The sequence below is a fragment of the Pongo pygmaeus genome, chromosome 16 (genome assembly GCF_028885625.2).
Source record: "Pongo pygmaeus isolate AG05252 chromosome 16, NHGRI_mPonPyg2-v2.0_pri, whole genome shotgun sequence".
In the NCBI taxonomy this organism is placed as follows: domain Eukaryota; kingdom Metazoa; phylum Chordata; class Mammalia; order Primates; family Hominidae; genus Pongo; species Pongo pygmaeus.
This window is the reverse complement of record NC_072389.2, coordinates 105,363,188-105,378,927: the sequence shown is the minus strand read 5'-3', so window position 1 is coordinate 105,378,927 and position 15,740 is coordinate 105,363,188. Positions and strand designations below refer to the sequence as shown.

The following is a 15,740-nucleotide window of genomic DNA, read 5'->3' as shown; positions in this document are numbered from 1 at the left end:
AGCTGAAGGAAAAATCAACCCAGAAAATAGGAAACAATAAAACACCTAGACTGAAGCACAAAAAGAGAATGAGAAATATAGAAAAGACTGAGAAATTATAGCACACGGAAAACGGATACAAAATACATGTAACTGGAGTCTCAGAGGGGAGGAGAAAACATATAGGCAAGAAAAAAATATCTGAAGACATAATAGATAAGAACTTTCAAAACTGACCAATGAGACATCAAGCCACAGATTCAAGAAGTTCTATCAATCCTCAAGCAAAATAAATACAAAGAAAACCACACTTAGGCACATCAAAGGGGAGAGAAGGGGAGAAGGAAAGAAAGAGGGGAGGGAGAAGAGAGGGACGGGGGCAAAGTGGGGGAGGGAGAAGGAGGTCCCCCACCCTCAAAGAGAATTTTTTTTTTTTTTTTGAGACAGAGACTTGCTCTGTCACCCAGGCTGGAATGCAGTGGTGCGATCTCGGCTCACTGCAACTTCCGCTTCCAGGGTTTAAGCGATTCTCCTGCCTCAGCCTCCCAAGTAGCTGGGACTACAGGCACGTGCCACCACACCCGGCTAATTTTTTGTATTTTTAGTAGAGACAGGGTTTCACTGTGTTAGCCAGTACGGGATACGATGAAGTTTCTCTTCAAATAACATGATCAATCTTTTATTCTTCAATTCATAGTACCCCCCCGCCCCCGCCTTTTTCCCTTTTTCTCCTTTTGCCTTTGTTAGATGCCCAGGCATGCCACAGTACCAGGCATTATCAGTACCAGCTCACATTCCTTTCCTTATTTGGAAAGAGGACTAACTTTCTAGCTCATTACAGACACCCCTTCCCCTTTCCTCTCCGCTTTCTTTTACATGCCCACCTTATCTAAACAAAATCAAATGTTTAGCCAACCGGGATTAGTTTAGATTGTACGACCTGACCCCAGATAATGGGGAAAGGGTACAGGGGGCAGGACTTGCATCAGGAATAAAGGCTCTCATGCCCCTTTGTTCAGGTGTGCTCTCATGGCAATTGGCCAACGAGGCACCCCTCTGCACAGAAGTAAATTGCTTTGCTAAGAATCCTTTGTTCGAGTGTTCAATTTAGGATTTTGAGTGTTATTCCTAACACCAGGATGGTCTTGATCTCCTGACCTCATGATCCCCCCGCCTCAGCCTCCCAAAGTGTTGGGATTACAGGCGTGAGCCACCACGTCCAGCCAGACAGAGAGATCTTAAAAGCATCCAGAAAAATTTAAAAAGATGAACTTCAAGAAGCAACAATAAGAGTTACAGCTAGCTGACTTTTCCCAAATAATAAAAGCCAGAAGACAGTGGAATGGTATCTTCAAAGTGCTGGTGGGGAAATGCCAAACCAAAATTTTGTATCTGACAAAAAAAAAAAATCCTTCTGAAATGAAGGCAAAATAGAGAGGCAACTTTAAGGCAAACAAACAAGAGTCTGTTATCAGAAATATTGAAGGGACTTTTTCAAGTAGAAAGAAAAAAGAACCCTAAATACAGCTTGGATATGCACAAAAGATGAAGTGCAATGAACAGGGTTGAGAGGGTTCAGTGAGTAACTCCAAAGGAAGAAAGGAATACTGACTAAACAGTAATACTTTGTGGGATTTCAAATGTTACAATACATAACAGTAATAGTACATAATAGGGGGGATAGCAAAATGAAACAGAAGTGTCCTAAAATCCTTTCATTGATTAGGAAGTGGAAAAAATGCTCATTTACCTTAGACCTCAATAAGTCAAGGATGCATGTGGTAATCTCTTGGGAAACTATGGCAAGAACAGTAAAAGTACAAATAGCTAAGAGGGGGAAAAATGGATTAATAAATAACCCAAAAGAAGGCAAGAAAGGAAAGACAAATAGAAAGCAAACAGAGAGATGACAGATTTAATCCAAATATGTAAGTAATTACATTAAATAGGATTAAACTAAACCTCAATTTTTAAAAGAAGATAATAGAAGTGGATTTAAAAAAACAAACCCCAATTATATGATGATTACAGAGGACACATCTTAAATATAGGGATACAGAAAAAAAGTAAAAGCATAGTGAAAGACACACCACGTAAAACACAAACCAAAAGAAAGTTGTGTGGCTATCATAGTAAACTTGAATGCAGGAGGCAGACACTAGATACATATACATGGATTGCATGGATAGATACAGAAGGATACTTCAAAACAATAAAAGTTCAATTCACCAGGAAGACATATCAATTCTAAATCTGAGTGTACCTAACAACACTTACAGTTAGGAATCTGCTCCTGAAAATCAGATATTCTGTGCAAAAACCATAACCAGAAATTTATTTCCCATTATTTCAAGTAGGGAAAAATTATAATATGTTACACATCAACCATAATCCTCAATCATTTCTCTTTTAAAATTCAACCCACACAAAAATCCCCTTTTATAGTAAATTACCATGGCTAAGGGATGTAAAATGCTTACTACATGACTTCATATGCAGTTACTTTCTCACTGGCTTTTTTTCCTTCTCCACAATTTAACACTTCCTCAACTTTTTTGTGCATTCTACAAATCTAAGCAAAAATAAGGGCTAAATATGAAAGGCAATTAGAAAAATGTTTAGCACAAACACACATGGAAGACAATGGCTCAAAGGCTTCTAATATTGTAATGTCTTGCTTATTGCCAGCAACATCAGAGATGCACATTCCCTTTACATCCTTCAAAATGCCTAAATGTAATTCTAATATTCTACAAACTATACTTGGAATATAATTTGTGACTTTTCACATATACCAGTTTGTTAGACTACTGAGTTTTGCGATGTAAAAATACACTTTTCCTAAATAAACTTCAGCTAAGAAACAGGGTATGCCTATATATAAAGCCAACACCAAAAAAACTAAGTCAAGTCTACAATTACAGCAAGTCATTTTTTTTTTTTTTTTTTGAGATAGAGTCTCACTCTGTCGCCCAGGCTGGAGTGCAGTGGCGTGATCTTGGCTCACTGCAACCTCTACCTCCTGGGTTCATGTGATTCTCCTGCCTCAGCCTCCCGAGTACCTGGGACTATAGGCAACCACCATCATGTTCAGCTAATTTTTGTATTTTTAGTAGAGGTGGGGTTCACCATGTTGGCCAGGCTGATCTCAAACTCCCACTTTTTCACTGGCCCTAACCCACTTCGTGTTCCTTACCATCCTCCTTATCCAGTTAAATTTTCACACCCTCACCTCCTTTTGGTTCCAATCCCTTGCCTCCATTTTGTTGCAAAATCTGACCCCTGAAGACCAGCTTCCATGTAGCTAAATATGGCTAAATGAAAAAAATTAGCATGCCAATCAAGCCAATTAATCTCACTTTAAGTTCATGAAGGTCATGAACCTTAAACCTCAAATATTCCCTTCATATTACAATCTTCCATTTCCAGAAACCTTCCATTTCCCAATTCTTTGTTGATTATTTTATGCCATATTCTCCTGCTTACATCTCCAACATGCATCAGTCATCTTCACTCTCGGTTAGATAACTTTGCTTGTCTTGATCCTAAGAGAAATTTAAAATGTAGAAAATAATAAGCAAACCTATATTTGCAGAATTTCAGAAGTTTCAACTTTATAAAGATGTTAATTCTCCCCAAATTCATGTACAGACTGAATGCAAACCCTATCAACATATCAGCGGGTTCTCTCTTATTGTATGTGGAAATTGATAAGCTGATTCTAAAATTCATTTGGAAATACAAAGGTGAAAGAATAGCCAAGAAAACCTTGAATGATAAAGCTAAAAGACACACATACTATATAAAGCCATAAAAATTAAGATGCTGTGATTTTCCCCCAAAGGAAAACTCAAAGCTAGCAGAAAGCAGGAAATAACAAATTTGAGAGCAGAGATAAATGAAATAGATAACAGAAAAACAACAGAAAAAAAAATCAACAAAGCCAAAAGTTGATTCTTCAAAACGATTAACAAAATTGACAAACCTTTAGCTAGACTGACTAGGAAGAAAAAGAGAAGACTCAAAATTACTAAAATCAGAAATGAAAGTGGAGGCATTACAACTTACTCTATAGAAATAAACGAGACTGTAAGAGGGTACTATAAACAGCTATATACCAACAACTGGGATAACCTAGATAAAATGGACAAACTCCTAGAAACACAAAAGGTTTCTAGAACTACCAAGACTGAATCGCAAAGAAATAAAAAAGAGCTGAATAGAGCAATAACTAGTAAGGAGATTGAATTGGTAATTAAAAACCTCCTGACAAAGAAGAGCTTTAGACTCAATGGCTTCATTGATGAATTCTACCACACAATTAAAGAACTAACACCAATCCTCCTCAAACTCTTCCAAAAAACTGAAGAGGGAGGAACATCTTTCTAACTCATTCTATGAGGTCAATATTGCCCTAATACCAAAATCAAAGATACAACAAGAAAACTATAGACCAATATACCCTATGAATAGACATAAAAACCCTCAATAAAATACTAGCAAACTGAATTCTACCGAATATTAAAAGGATTATAATGGTGATCAAGTGGGATTTATTCCTGCAATGCAAGGATGTTTCAACATACTAAAACCAATGTGACACACCACATAAGAGAATAAAGGGGGAAAAAACATAATCATCTAAATTAGTACTGAAAAAGGATTTGACAAAACACAACACCCTTTTATGATAAAAACACTCAACCAAACTAGGAAAAGAAGGAAACTACTTCATCATAATAAATACTATATATAAAAATTCCACAGCTAACATCATATTCAATGATCAAGGACTGAAAGCCTTTCCTCTAAGATCAGGGATGAGATATGGATGACCACTTTCACCACTTCTATTCAACACTGTAATGGAAGTACTAGCTAGAGCTATTAGACAAGAAAAAGAAATAAAGGCATCCAAATTAGAAAAAAAGAAGTATAAATATCTGTTTTAAGATGACATGATGTCTTTTGTCCCCTAGAATCCTTTCATGAGCAAGCATGACCTTATACGTAGAAAACTCTTAAAGATTCTACAAAAGAAATGGTAGAACTAATAAATTTAGTAAAGTAGCAGAATACAAAATCAACACACAAACCAGCTGCAGTTCTACATATTAACAATGAACAATATGAAACAAGAAAATTCAATTTACAATGGAATCAAAGAGAATACAGATGCTACTTGACTTATGATGGGGTTAAATCCCTATAAAACCACCACAAATTGAAAATATCCTAAGTCAAAAATGCATTTAATACACCTAACCTACCAAACATCATAGCCTAGCCTATGCTATCTTAAACGTGCTCAGAACACTTACATTAGTCTAGTTGAGCAAAACCATCTAATACAAAGCTATTTTAAAATAAAGTGTTGACTACCTCATGTAATTAATTCAATACTGTACTGAAGTATGGTTTCTACTGAATGCATATTGCTTTCACAACACTGTAAAGTTGAAACATCGTAAGTCAAACCACTGTAAGTTGGGTATCATCTGAACTTAGAAAATGAAACAAGGAGGTGAAGGTGAAAAGCTTGCACACTAAAAACTAAAAAACACTGATGAAAGAATAAAGACATAAACAAATGGAAAGATGTCTTATATTCATAGATTGCAAGATCATGTTATTAAGATATCAATACTGCCCAAAGGGATCTACAAACTCAATGCAATCTCTATTAAATCCCAATGATATTTTTGCAGAAATAGAAACGGTCACCCTAAAACTCATATGAAATCTCAAGGGACTCCAAATAGCCAAAATAATCTTGAAAAAGAACAAAGGTGAAGGACTCACACCTGATTTCAAAATTTACTATAATGCTACAGTAATCAAAACAGTGTGGTACTGGCATAAAGACAGACATAAAGACAGTGGAATAGAATAGAGAACCCGGAAATAAACCCTCACATATGGTCAAATGATTTTCAAAAAGGATGCTAAGACCATTCAATGGAGGACAGTCTTTTCAACAAATGGTGCTGGTAAAATGGGATATCTACCTAGAAAAGAATAAAGTTGGATATTTATCTAACACCATATACAAAAGTTAAATCAAAATGGATCAAAGATTTAAACCCAACTACTAAAACTATAAACTCTTAGAAAGAAAACATACAGCAAAAGCTTCAAGATGTTGGATTTGGCAATAATTTCTTAGTCACAACACCAAAAGGACAATCAACAACAACAACAAAAAAATTAGATTTTATCAAAATTAAAAACTTCTGTGCATCAAAGCGCACTATCAACAGAGTAAAACAGCAACCCCAAATGAAAGATAATAATTGCAGATCATGGCCGGGCGTGGTGGCTCATGCCTGTAATCCCAGCACTTTGGGAGGTCGAGGTGGGTGGATCACCTGAGGTCAGGAGTTCAAGACTAGCCTGACCAACATAGTGAAACCTCATCTCCATTATATACAAAACATTAGCCGGGTTGGTGGGATTACATGCCTGTAATCCCAGCTACTTGGGAGGCTGAGGCAGTAGAATCACTTGAACCCAGGAAGCAGAGGTTGCAGTGAGCCATGATCGTACCATTGCACTCCAGCCTGGGCAACAAGGGCGAAACTCTGCCTCAATTAAAAAAAAAAAAAAGGCAGATCATGTATTTGATACAAGATTAATATCCAGAATATATTTAAAAACTCAAAAGCAACAAAAACATAACCTAATTTAAAAATGGGCAAAGGACTTGAATAGACATTTCACCAAAGATAAACCAATGTTCAATAAGCATATGAAAAGATGCTCAACATCACTAATCATTAGGAAATGCAAGTCAAAGCCACAATGAAATGCCATTTCACAACCATTCGAATGGCTATTAAGAAACAGAACAGCAAGCACTAGCATGGGTGTGGAAAACTGGAACACTTGTGCACTGTTCTTGGGAATGTAAAATAGTACAGCTGCTATGGAAAACAGTACGGCATTTGCTCAGAAAAATAAATATAGAATTGCCATCTGATCCAAGAATTCCACTTTTAGACATATAATCAAAAAAACTTAAAGCAGGAACTCAGATATCCGTACACCAATGTTCATAGAAGCATTATCCACAATAGTCAAAAGGTGGAAGCAACCTGCATGTCCACCTGTGGGAGAATAAACAAAAGGTGGTACATACATACAATGGAATATTATTCAGCATTAAAAAAGAAGGAAATCCTGTCACATGCTGCAACAGAGATGAACCTTGAAGACATTAGGTAAGGGAAATAAACCAATCACAAAAGGACCAATCTACTAATGAGTCCATTGGTATGAAGTACCTAAAGTAGTCAAATTCAGAGACATAAAGCAGAATGGTAGTTAGTTGCTAGGGGTTGCAGGGAGGGTCAAGAGGAGGGTGTCACTGTGTAATGAGTACAGAGTTTCAGTTTGAGAAGATGAAAACATCCTGGCCGGGCGCGGTGGCTCACGCCTGTAATCTCAGCACTTTGGGAGGCTGAGGCGGGTGGATCATGAGGTCAGGAGATCGAGACCATCCTGACTAACACGGTGAAACCCTGTCTCTACTAAAAATACAAAAAAAAATTAGCCGGGTGTGGTGGCGGCGCCTGTAGTCCCAGCTATTAGGGAGGCTGAGGCAAGAGAATGGCATGAACCCGGGAGGTGGAGCTTGCAGTGAGCCAAGATCACACCACTGCACTCCAGCCTGGGTGACAGAGCGAGACTCCATCTCAAAAAAGAAAAAAAAAAGAAAAAGAAAACATCCTAAAGAAGGATGGTAGTGATGGTTGTACAGCAATGTGTACTGATTTAATGCCACTAACCTATATACTTTAAAAGGGTTAAAGTGGTAAATTCTATGTTAAGTATGTTTTACAAATTTCAAACAATTTCAAAAAATTTACATATAATTTCAAAACATTCAAGTACTGAAAAAAATGCATATATCTTTCAAATAATTCCAGGAGTCAGATTTTATTAATTCAAGCTAACCACTAACTTTTTAAATCATGCAAGTACTGATTTTTCAATATGGTAAAGCTAAAGGAGTTTTACTCAAAATGGCAACATTTAAAATCTACCTTTAGAAAACAGATGGGCATTTCTCACATAAACTAATATTATCTTTTCCTAGGAGGGAAAAAAGAATCTCTCTAATTAAATCGCAAGTCCTATATCTGTTATTCAGGCAACAGGAATGCAGGAAAAAATTACTTTAAACTGAATACTCAGGTAACTGAAAAAAATCTGTCATGTTTTTAAAAAATCAGGAACCAGATTTTTAAAAACATTCCCAATATGGGCTCTACTGTCTTAATTTAAAAGATATCATAGAATCTAGCACTCATATTCAGACCAATTTAGTACTAATACTGATCACAAATGTTCACAGTCTTTTAAACTCAATTTTCCTTACTGTTTTAAAGAAACTTGTTGCTTAAGTAAATAAATATTTTAAGAGCATGGACTTTAAATAGGGGGTAAACTTTACTTTTTAAACTGAGTCCTCATTAACACCAATCACTGAGTTCATCAGAACACCCCATTTTGATGACTCTGGCCAATCAACTACACATTAAAAACTTTTTTAAACTAGCAAATGATTTTTGGAATAAAAATGATTATGTACAATCAACAACTGAACTCTTTTAAGAAATAAACAGGCATCTCTATCAAAAGAAAATCTTTAAGGATCTACTACTTTTTTAAAAGAACTTCAGGATTTAATTTCCTAACTGGAGATGGTCATGGACGGGTGAAAATGTCAAATAGGAAACTAGACATGAGACTCACACATCAGGGCTAAAAATAAGCATCGGGAGTCTTGGGCATATCGACAATATTAAAGGGACAAAGTGTAAAATGAAAACAGCAAACTCAGCCCCAAGGAACAGAAACACTTACTACTGTTGCAAATGAATGGCCCCCAAATCATCCTGTAGATGTAAAGTTTTTAAACGATTTGGGCAACATTTAAAAACTTAGTATTTCAAAAAGAAATGAATTTCAGCTTCCCATGAAAAATCCATTCTACTTTCAAGAATTTAGTCTAAGAAAAAAAAATGAGAAATATATACAAATAAGGACGTTCATCCCAACACAAGCAAAAGAGTGAATACGTGGCAGGGGAATAATATAGAAGCCTACAGAGGTGGCCTGTCCATACAACACTGTAGCCATTAAAAAGGCTGAACACTGTACAATAAATGTTCACAATGTATTGTTGTGGGTAGGAAAAATGTAGTTCTAGTTTTGTTTTTAAATATTCTGTAGATAGACATTGGTGAGGTTGGCCGGGCGCAGTGGCTCACGCCTGTAATCCCAGCGCTTTGGGAGGCCGAGGAGGGTAGATTACCTGAGGTCCGGAGTTCGAGACCAGCCTGGCCAACATGGTGAACTCCATCTCTACTAAAAATATAAACATCAGTCAGGCATGGTGGCAGGCGCCTGTAATCCCAGCTACTCGGGAGGCTGAGGTATGAGAATCACTTGAACCTGGAGGCAGAGGTTGCAGTGAACCGAGATCACATCACTGCACTTCAGCCTGGGGGACAGAGCGAGACTCAGTCTCCAAAAAAAAAAAGATGTTTGTGAGGTTACAGAGAAAGGGGAATATTTACACACTGTTGGTGAGAATGTAAATTAGTTTAGCCACTGTGGAGAGCAGTTTGGAGATTTCTCAAAGAACTTAAAACAGAACTACCATTTGACCCAGCAATTTCATTATTGGGTATATACCCAAAGGAAAATAAACTAATCTACCAAAAAGACACATGTATGTTTTATCATAACACTATTCACGATAGCAAAGACATAGAATCAACCTAGATATCCATCAACAGTGGAATGGATAAAGAAAATGTGATGCATATACACCATGGAACACTACAGTCATAAAAAGAACAAAATAATGTCCTTTGCAGCAACATGGAGGCAGCTGGAAGTCATCATCCTAAGCGAATTACCACAGGAACAGAAAACCAAATACCACATGTTCTCATTTATAAGTGAGAGCTAAACATTGAGTGTATATAGACACAAAGTTGAGAACAACAAACACTGGAGACTACTAGAGGGAGGAGCGTAAGAGGTGGGTAAAGACTGAAAAACTATCACCTACTGTGCTTATTATTTGGGTGACATGAATATTCACACACAAAACCCTAGTGACACGCAATTTACTCATGTAACAAACATACACACATACCCCTGAACCAAAAATAAAAGTCAAAAAAGTTCTGTAGATATTGTGTTCACAGATAAAAGACTAGCAGCATATATTCAAGTTATTTAAAATAGTAACTTAAAGGCAATTTAAAAAATTATTTTCATTTTTTCTAAAATACACACCATTGTCGTGGCAAGAAAAAAAGTTACTACAAAACAAGAACTAATGGATGCTTTTAAAATTAAGAAGAAAAACATCCTGAATGCCAGGAAACATTCAAGGATTAACTTTAAACATTACTGAAATGTTGTTTCTACTCTACTATCTTGTGCAATTTCCAGTTACTCTTTCTTCACAATCTGACTGAGAAGGTTTACTGCAAGCCAAGTGAGAAAACCTGGATCCCAGCCCCAAACCTGTCACTAAACTAGTTGTATAACCTTTGGTACCTGACAATTTCTAAGTAAAAGTGACTCTTTATAACAGGAAAATCCAATCATATGCATTATATGTACCACATGAGGCCAGAATAAAATACCATACATTTGCAAATATTTTGAAGAAAGGGGTCCAAAAGACAGTATTACTACAATACTAACACACACATTTTCAATCATGGTATAGAACACATTAACATTTATGATGTTAATATTTATGACCTGAAAACAAAATGAGTAATCAGTTGGCTGAATGGAGAAATAAAGGTTTTCTAGGGCCCTGCTGCACAGTAACAACAGCAATACACTTTACACATAACTTTTTAAATTCTTACAACCTCTTTATGAGACAGGCAGTATTATTATCCCCATTTTAAATCTGAAAAATAACTGAAGCCTAGGCTGTAAATATCACCTCGCCAAGGTCGCAGATGCTAAATACTGGAGCCAAGACAACTCAGGTCTGTGTTATTCCAGAAGAGCACTCCAACCGCTGTATTCTGCTGCCTTCATGAGAGGGTGAGAAGCTAAAGCCCTGCCTTGGTTTTCGGAGCAGCTAGTCTGAGGCGCAATGCACCAGCCTTGCCCAGGGACCGTAGATCCAGGGCTCTCCCCAAGGTAAGGAGTCTGGCTGCTACTTGCCCAGCCCTACCACAGAAATCCTCATCTCACTGCTGCCAAAGGAGCGTTGACTACAAACCCTAGCGACATAAACCTACCACCGCTCTCACAGCCTGGTTCTCTCCCTCCTTCCCGCTTCCATCCTCAATAGCCATGCCAGAGGTGTTACAATCTTTCAAGCTTCAAGTGCTGCCACCTCCTATTTGCTCATATTTTGGAATGCAGATCTTCCTAGATCCAGTATACCTATCCTTTCACAATTTAGATTTCACACATGCCTTAAAATGTAAAGCTTGTCTTTAGCAAGTATACTCATATTTGCAACCATTTAGAAAAACTGTTTTTATTTTACTTTTTAACTTACAACTTTTAACTTTAACTTTGTATTTTAAAAATAATTTCAAACTTAGTGAAAAGTTACAAGAACAGTATAGAGAATGCCTGCCTACTACCTAGATTCACCAATTTTTAACATTTTTCATTAACTTTCATTCTCTCTCTTCTCACCCTCATGGATATGTTTATGTGTATACGTACTACACATCTATATAAACAGATAAATAAATGTATTATTCTGAACCGCTTGTGGGTAAGTTGCATATATCACGCCCTTTACACCTCAATATTTAAAGTCGAAATTTCCTAAGAAGAATATTCTCTAATATAAAGATAACCACATCACAGTTATCAAATTCAATAAATACAACATTGCCGCAATACTTTAAAGTGCAGGCCATAATTGCAACTTTGTAACTTATCCCAATAACGTTCTTTAGGGCATTTTTTACCCTCTTCAGTAACAGGATCAATTGAGGATCATATATCACATTTAGTTGTCAGTCTCTTTAGTCTCCTGTAATCTAGAGCAGTTTCTCAGCCTTTCTCTTTCGTGACACTGACATTTTCAAGAATATAAGCCAGTCATTATATAGAATATTCCTCACTTTAGGATTGTTCCAGCCAAAATACTACACAAGTGATTCTCGATCCTTCTTAGGGTAACATAGCTCTAATATTCCATGTTTCTAATATCTATAAAGCACTTCTAAAAATGTAATATGTAATATTAATTGAAGATTATAATTTCTGCCAAGCAAAGATGAGTATGTTTTACAACTCAAGGGACATCACACAGTAAGCGCAATGGATTTACTGACAGGATGCTTTATTGTCTGTGGAGCTTCTGACTACAGAGAGAAACACTGATTTTCTGTGCTTTTTTAAAGTTCATTTCATTAAATGTTTACAAGTAATTTACAAATAAACACTGTTAGGTATCTAGGCAACAATTCATATTCCTTTGGGTTCAACTATGAGAATAAAAGATGAAACAGAAAATACACTAGAATCATTAGAAACAATTCAGAGCAAAGAAGCCTATGACTACTGCTTCTTCTCCCCACGGGCATAAACACAGTTTATGTCAACCACACACTGCTTAGAGACTACGCTAATAGTTATGGGCAATTTAACAAAAAAAAATTTAGAATGAAAGAGTAGAAGAAAATGAAAATAAAGAAAAGATGAAAGAGGGACTGGAGTTAACCAACCCTGGAACCACCCTACTGTACTTCTCATAATATGAGATGGTAAAATCTTTCCTGTTTTGATTAGCCTCTCTGTTACTTGCAGCAGAAAGTATCCTGATACATACAAGCTGATAATTTAAGAGCTGATTATAATCTGTTCCCAAAAGGACAAGAAGATTATAGATCATTCAAAAATGTTTTAGGTAGGTCATTTTCATGTCAAATCATAAATATTCTTTCTCTGCTCTGTCATTTCATCTTATATTTTCTATTCTAGCCATAAAAACTGTACTAATAACATATCTAAAGTGTCAAGAAGACCAAAATCATCTAAGTCAAAATGCCAGATGATACAGAAAGCTAGAAATAGAAAGCAAAGATACCTTACAAATAAATACAGACCATACCAAAAAAAAAAAAAAAAAAAACCAAACACATAAATGGCCTTAAAAATGAAACTTCTCATACAGTTCTGAAGTTGACTGTTTCTGATATCCTGTAAGTAACTCAGTATGGCAGTCTTTATAAGAAAAGATGATGTGTGAGTTAAGTCCTCAAAAACTGCTGAACAGCAGTGCTGGGTGACAGAAGATAGCATTCAAAGAAGAGCAAGCAATTCTTATAAGATACAGAGATCATAATCACATGAAAAAAGACAAATAAATGACTGTAACAAAGACAAGGCAGGAGACAGTAGAAGAGTAACTTGTTGATCTGGCTTCCTAAAATCAAAAGCACCTTATAAGACTGCTTCAAAAGTCTCTCACATCCAGCCAACCAATCAAAATCCAATTATCTGTTTCAGACAGGTTCTGCTAGCATCAGGAGATAGGCTTTTTCTTACTGTAAAAAGAAGCCCCATGGCCACAGCTCTTAATGGTGTACCCATCAACCAAAAGAAAATCAAATATAACACTACTTTACAGGTATTCGGTACCCAAAAGATGTCCCTCATCATCAACTATCAGTAAAAAAGTGGAAGGCACATGATAGGTGATATACATATATATTTATTTTAGTATACACCTAAGACTAAATCTCTCTGCAAAGGGCTTACTGAAAACAGAGTATTCAAAAAACCAGATCCCAAAGGAGCTACACTGTTAATACTATGCTTAATTGCCTCTCATTAATTTTTAGTAGGCAGTAGAAAGTACTGGTAAGATGAGTCTTAACTCTGATGCTAAAAGAACCCAATATTTAAGATGCATTATAATATGTTACCTCATTGACTTAATTTCCGTTTGTCTTCTCAAAACTAAGGAAGAAACAGAAGAAATTTTAAAGGACAGAGTGAATACAGCAAGATCAAGATGCAGTCCTATACAAATGCTAACAATTAACTATTGACAAAAAAAACTAGTCATCAATATTGTAATTTTGTCTAATCTATTCACAGATATTATAAAATGGATACACATTTCCTAGAAAATATTTTCTCATATCTTTTCCAAAATAATTTTAATAAAGTCTTTACTTTGTATACATGTAAAATACCTATTACTTATTTTTAAGTAGTTCAATTTTCTCAGCTATTTGTTCTCTAAGTTCAATCTATAATTTTAAACACTGAGATCTATTTTTTTTAAGAACTAGTCTGACTGGGGCTTGATATATGGGAACCAGGAAAGCTAGTTGTGTTCCCCCTGTGAAATTTTCTTATTTTTAAGTCAACAGTTTTTATTTTTAAGTAGTATAACACACAAGAGTCCATTTTGAATCCAAGTTCCACTAAATAGCTATTAGTGATCTTGACCAACTCACTTACTTGCTCAGCCACAGTTTTTTCATTTTTAAAATGAGGCAAAAACCATACTTCACAGGCCATGTGAATGTTGATGTAAATAAGAGACTGTATCAAATCACCTATAGCACAATGTGTAGTACACACAGGTCTTCCATACAAGTTCAATAATAAACGGTCTCTCAGTCATTCTGTTTGGTTTGTCTGGTTGGTTCGAATTTCACAGAGAAGTGCCATATGGTAGTAGTTGACAGGACAGGGTCTGCAGCACGCCCGCCTGGATTCAAACCTCAGCTCCACCTCTTACTACATGGGTTGCCTTGAGGAAGTTACTCAATTTCTCTAAGCTTCAGATGCCAAATCTTTAAAATACTGAACTAACAATAATGCTCATAAGCTTGTAAAGATTAAGAGATAACACATATAAAGTATTTGGCCTAGTAATCTGCACACGTGCTCAATAATGTTGGCCATTATTATTACCAGTACTTAATACTAAAAACTGTAAAGTAATGCAATAACCACTACTTAATAAAGTGATAATCATTACTTAATATTAAAAACTGTAAAACAATGAGTATAAAAATACTCACAACACATGCACTCAAGTTGCTGTTAAGTCTGCAAAAAAGACAAATACCAGACACTCAGCTTATCGGCCTACTGCAAAGGCCTCAGCCAGAGCTACCTCACTAGCCTAACTGGCTATATCCAACCACATTCTCAACTACTCAACTTAGATACCCTACAAGTATCTCAAAACCCAACATCTTGTTAAACCAAACACACCAAGCCTGTTCCTTTTCTGTACCAGCCACTGTTCACCTTTAGCCTAACCACTGCAACAGCCCCCTAACTGGTCTCAGCAGGCACTTTTATTTCCCTCCAATGCAATTTCCTCATTTTCATTACAGCAACCTTTTAACGTGCCAATATAATCATGTCACTTGTCACTGTTCTTAAAAGCCCAAGCCTTTAACATGGCCTGTAAGGCTCGGCCTTATCCCGCCACTCCTCTACTCACGGAACTCCTCATTCCATGCCACACTTCCTCCTGCCCAGCAAGCTTCTTGACACAAGCTGCTATGTCCTTAGAAAGCTCCTAACTCCTTTCTGTTTCAGGGCTTTCATACATACTACCACCTTGCTCTCTCTCAGTAGCTCTTAGCCCAAGCCGTTCTCCTTACTGACAGTCCTACCATCCTTTGTGTCTCAGTATTACCATTATTTCCTCAAGGAAATGTTCCCTAACATCCAAACTATGGTAGGATTTCTAATGCACTTTCCTAACAGACTGT

General features: G+C 36.4%; 1 protein-coding gene across 26 annotated transcripts in view; it reads right to left on the bottom strand.

Annotated features, from left to right (window-relative positions):
* Positions 1-15,740, bottom strand: part of MEF2A (myocyte enhancer factor 2A) — a 151,509-nt gene that overhangs the window by 86,713 nt on the left and 49,056 nt on the right. For 4 of the 26 annotated variants that reach the window (XM_063653032.1, XM_054450772.2, XM_063653038.1 and 1 more), the window contains exons 4-5: positions 13,923-13,956; positions 3,466-3,524 (exon numbers count right to left, since the gene is read on the bottom strand). The exons of 16 other annotated variants lie outside the window; for them this stretch is intronic. The gene's annotated coding sequence lies outside the window, so the exon portion shown is untranslated. The remainder of the gene's footprint in view (positions 1-3,465; positions 3,525-13,922; positions 13,957-15,740) is intronic. 6 more of the 26 variants (XM_063653033.1, XM_054450777.2, XM_063653036.1 and 3 more) reach the window with 2 other exon arrangements.